The following is a 5932-nucleotide window of genomic DNA, read 5'->3' as shown; positions in this document are numbered from 1 at the left end:
AGAGAGAGAGAGAGAGAGAGAGAGAGAGAGAGAGAGAAAGAGATAGAAGAAGTTGTCATCTGCGACCATCTGGATCGTTAAGAGCTCGTAGATTCACGCGTGAAACGAGCCGTGTGACAGTGTGTTGTATCACTGTAAAGCGTGAACAATCGGATCGCGTGTTCCTACCGATCATCTCGACTTCTAATGGGACTGGATTTTTCCCTTTTTTTTTTTTTCCCTCCCTTACTTCTCCTCTTCTTCTTTTTTCTTTTCTTCTTTTTTTTTTTTTTTTATTCTATTTTTTATCGATTTCGAAAGTAATATTCAATTGTCGCTGGATCCGCGTGAAATCGACGAATTCGTTGATTCAAGGTTGTGCGTTTGGTTTTTTATTTTTTTTTTTGCTTGTTGTTTTTTTTTTTTTTTTGTTTATTTTAATTCGACAGCAATTGAAAGGCCGTGCTCGGGACACGATTCGTTTAATTCTATTAATTCTTTTTGCTTTTTTTTTTTTCATTTTTGATTTTTTCTTAATCGCAGTTAGTCAAAATGATTATGACTGTGTTGTTGGAATAATTAATCGATTTCAATTCGTGTCGGTAGTATTTTTTTTCCTTTCATCTACTTTTTTATTTTATTTTTTCTTTTCTCGTCGATTTATCATTCACTTTGACTCGAAATATCTCTCGATTTGTTTTTTTTTTTGTTTTGTTTTTTTTTTTTTATTTATCTTTTGAAATAGAAACAAAGAGCTTCCTCTGATATTTAATTTAAGCGATTGCGTTAGAATAATTAATTAATCTCGGTTCGTGTTTATAATATTTTTCATGAAAATTGATTGTTTGTTTTGACTCGAAAGATTTCTAAATTCTCTCTCTCTCTTTTTTTCTTTTTCTTTTTTTATTTATCTTTTGTAATAGAAATGAAATTCTTTTCCTTTGCTCGATCGTATTAGAATAATTAATTAATATCAATGTGTGTTTATAGTATTCTTCATGATGATTTATCATTTGTTTTGACTCGAAACATTTCTAATTTGTTACGATATTTATCTTTAATAGGTTTTGAAATAGAAATGAAACACTTCTGATTTTTTCCTTTGGTAGATCTTATTATAATAATTAATTAATTTCAATGTATATTTATAATACTTTTTTTTGTACCGATGATTTATCATTTGTTTTGTCTCGAAAAGTTGAAATTCTTCTTATCTTTTTCTTAGATCGATCTAGAAAATTAGAGGAATTAACACGTTTAAACGTATTTAAATTAATTCATTATCATTCTTATCTCTAATATTTTTCGTGCGAATTTTCTAAGAAAATTCTTTGTTCGTTTGCTCTCGAAAGATTTCTAATGTATGTTTTCTACAAATCCTATGAGAAATAACGATAATACGATATTAATCTAACGTCTTACCTAATCACTGATTCATCGTATTAAAAACAATGACTTAATTTCGACATATATTTTCAGACTTTTAATCATAATCCAAATTCAATGGAAATCTTTAAGAAAATGAAAAAAACGAGTCCTATATCATCATCATCATCATCATCATCGTCGTCGTCGTCGTCGTCGTCGTCGTCGTCGTCGTCGTCATTATCATCATCACCGTCATAAAAAAATAACACCGGTGTATTGTCTCGTTACGAAAAAGACAAAGAAGGAAGAAGAGAACAAAAGGCAAAAAATGGAAAGTAGGTGGTGTGCCTGTAGTTAAAAAAAAAAAAAAAAATAAGTGCAACGTACCGATGTGTACATGCATACATCATACACAATACACATGTACGTACGTACGTACGTACATAATAATCATGACTGTCTCTTTCTCTTTCTTTTCATTTGATGTTGTGCCGACACGAGTAAACATATTTTCTCACGTGTTAAAAGAGCCGGCTTTTCAGATAAGCAAGCGACACTTAAAACGACCGGATTACTCGTATAGATCGGCCATGATCGTTATCTGACTCTCTCCTGAGAATCTTGAAAGAAAAACGACGAAGAATCTCATGTAATAGTGTGTTAGTAGAAGTGATCAGGTGTGGTCCCCTTCTTTTCGCTTCTCTCCACCCCCCACCACCTGTCTTATACCCCCACTCTTCCAACTAACCTCTCCGAATGGTTCCAATATAAATTTTCTTTATGGTTATTTTGATCTGACATCGAATGGCACAATTTGTGTCATGTGCGACCTGTCAAAACTCTTTACGTTAAACACGTATCCACATATCCGCCATCATCATTGGCGTCATCATCATCGGCATTATCATCATCGTTATAACTATAAAAGAGAAACCTGTCCGTTCATTTTTCATTCATCTTTTTGCTATCAAGTACCGGACAAGTTGGGTTTACGTCGTTCATCTTATATAGTTACCGATAATCCTCTTGTTCTAATTTTACGGTCAGTCAAACATGAAATCGTTATGGACTTGGGTAAAACGTATTATATGTGTGTGTGTGTGTGTGTGTGTGTGTGTGTGTGTGTGTGTATGTGTGTTACTATATATAGTGATACAGTGAGAATATCGTTTTCTTTTCTTTTTCTTTCTTTTTTTGGTTTTTGGTTTTTCTTTCTTCCATGATGTCGAAGATCTTTGTTGCTATATTTCTTTTTTTTTTTTTTTTTTTTTTTTTAATAGATTATTTTTTTTAATAAGTGCTATTATAATATAAAATATAGTATTATAGTGTATAGTATAAATAAATATAATATTATACTATTCAATTCAATTGGATTAAATATTTGGTATATTAATTATATTTATTATACTGATATTATATTAATTATATGTATAGTATATTATATACTATATACTATAAGTAATCCGATAAATTTCGTTCTATCAATTCTTTTTCTTCTATACACAAACAAACATTCAATTATAAAATCTCAACGATAGAATTAAAACATTATTCCTTTCTTATAATTTCGATTATAATTTACGTAATTAAAATTATCACTCACACTTTTATTGTTAATAACGAAAGAGTTCAAATTTAACATGAGACGTCTATTCTAAATTCATTCATTAATCGTTCTAATATCTCTTTCTTGACTGATATCTTAAAACGTCGATGATATTAAACGTTTGTTGTATATATGTTGTAATTAAATGATTTACTTCTATTTATATTTAATTAGCCAGATCCTCTCATGTTTCTAATTTTTTAAATACCCTCTTCGAAATTAATTCGAAAAGGTTTTCACTTATCTCTTCCTCTCTCCCTCTCTCTCTCTCTCTCTCTCTCTCTCTCTCTCTCTCTCTCTCTCTCTCTCTCTCTGTGTGTGTGTTTCTTTTTCTTTTTCTCTTCAGTCAAAGAAGAAAAAGGACATGATAAAACGAAAGGTGATGAAGTGACGACATGTAGTGGACATTTAGAAAGGGGTAGGAGAGGGGAAGATGAAGATGAAAGGATAGAAAGAAGAAAAAAAGAGTATACTTTACACATACATTCACATAAATGTATATATATAGACACCACGATAATACCGTGTCTCCTCGTCGCAAGGTTTCACTTCGTTTCGCTTCGTCGACCATCCCTGATACATCTTTCTCTCTGTTTTATTCTCTGTCTCTCTTTTTTTATCTCACTTTCAGCGATTGTCCATCCTTCTTGTTTTTGTTGTCTCTTGTAGGACTCATTGATGCACGACACTTTTGTTCTGCAAATGCATATCATTCTTTCTCTCTCTCTTTTTCTCTTATTGTTCTTTTCTTTGTTAGTGAATTATAATGAAAATTAAAATTTGTTTATTATTAATTATTATAAATGAAAGTTTGATTATCTACATATACATATATATATATATATATATACATATTTTTTTATTATATATATATATATATATATTAGAGTGATCATATATTAGTTATTAGATTTATATTTGGAAATATTAAACATATCTTTAATTCAATTCAAATCGATTAACTTATCATTCGTATTTGACAATTTCGGCTTGATCTAATTTCCTATGTAAAAAATTATTTATTACTAATATCCTGAATAATATTATCAATACAATTAAACGAATTGAAAACTTGAAATAAACATTGATTCTAAAATTGATTCTAAGAACTTCAAAAAAAGAGAGGGAGAGAGAGAGAGAGAGAGAGTGAGTAACAAAATTGCGTTGAATAGACAGAGACAGAAAAATAGAGGGACCAAACAAACAGATAGAGAGAAAGAGATCAAAGATGCCAAACAGATAGACCAAAAAAGACAGAGACAGACAGAGTGAAAAAGAGGGAAAGAGAGAGAGAGAGAGAGAGAGAGAGAGAAAAAATTAATGTCGTTCTTCGTAGATCTCATCGAATAATATTAAGTGTGTCAAGGAATACGACTTGCCTACTTAACAGACTTGCATGAAAAAGACTCGTAGAAACATCTGAGAAAATGCGACCATTCGTCGTTTCGTATCTGAAAATTAAGATTCTCTTCTTTGTGAACGACTTGTCGCTGCTCCCTTAAAACTTATCGTCGACGACTTGTAACTTGATCGTTGAATACTTGTCTCGACGACGATTGGTCGCTTCTTGCTAATCATTGGTCATTGCTCGTTAGCAACTTTCACGTTAATTTATGCGACATCATTAATTATGCGCCAAGTCAGACTCCTCACCTTTCTTTTCGTTGTTTTTTATTTTTCTTTTTCTTTCCCCATCCTTTGTTTTCTTTTTTCTTTTTTTTTTTTTTTTGCTTTTTTATTGTTTTTCTTTTTGCACTTGAGCTTTTTTCTTTCTTTTTTTCTTTTGTGGGGAAAGGAGTTTCGTTCATTTATTTTCCTCGATTACGTTTATCGCGTTTTATTTATTATTTATTTGTCTTTCGAGATATCGACGAGATCTATGACCTTTTTTCTTTTTTCGATTTAATTCCATTTAATTCAATTCATGTTTATTTGATGTTTCATCGATCACTTCGATTGCACGCATATCGATACGATTTTAAATATTTTAAGGAAATAATCGGAAGGATTCTTAATGATATTTTGAATAATTAGAAGAATGTTAGAAATTTGATTAGGATATGAGAAATGATTAGATTCTTATTTTATTCAGATTAAACCTAGTATCATTATTTCATTAGACGAATCGGATTAAGTATAATCTTTGTTTTATTTTTTTTATTTTTCTTCATTTTTAGAGAATAATTGGAGAGATCTTTAATATATTTGGGATGATATTAGAAAGAGAGAAACGATCGATTAAACATTTGGTCCTTTTTTTCTTTTCTTTTAATTCTATAAATATCATTAGTATAATTAAAAAAAAAAAAAAAAAAGAAAGAAAACAAAACTTTTTCAAGCATAATTTTTAGTCGAGCTTACAAAATAATAAGAACGATATTATAATCGTACGATGAAAATAATCGATAAACAAAAGTTTCTTTTAATTAATAATGAGAAAAAAACAATGATCAGCATATATATATATATATATATATATATATATATATATATATATACATATATATAAAAAGAAAAAAACAATAAAAATTTGATATTCTCTTTTCTCTCTTTTTATCTCTATAATTTCATAAAAGAACGAACTCCCTTTCGAGAATAATTTTTAATCGAATTTCTAAAATAATCGAAACGACATTTAGAATATTGAAATTGAATAATATCGAACGATAACGATACGAAATTGATAAAAGTAAACGATAAAGAAAATTTTCTTTTAATTCAATTCAAAACTACGATAATCGATTTAAATTTCATCTTCTCGATCATTCTTTCATCGTGAAGAATGAAATCTTTCTCTCTCTCTCTCTCTCTCTCTCTCTCTCTCTCTCTCTCTGTTTTATTTTTTCTTTTTCTGTTCTTGACCATTTCAGTTTTTGCTCTGTAACGGTATCATTATAGCTCTCTCGTGGGATCATCTTGTACCTACATGAGGCTCAAGAAGTCAGCTTGGAACGAGTTGTAACACGTTCGAAAGTT

The sequence above is a fragment of the Vespula pensylvanica genome, chromosome 17 (assembly GCF_014466175.1).
Source record: "Vespula pensylvanica isolate Volc-1 chromosome 17, ASM1446617v1, whole genome shotgun sequence".
NCBI classification, from domain to species: Eukaryota; Metazoa; Arthropoda; class Insecta; order Hymenoptera; family Vespidae; genus Vespula; species Vespula pensylvanica.
This window is presented reverse-complemented; position numbering follows the sequence as displayed.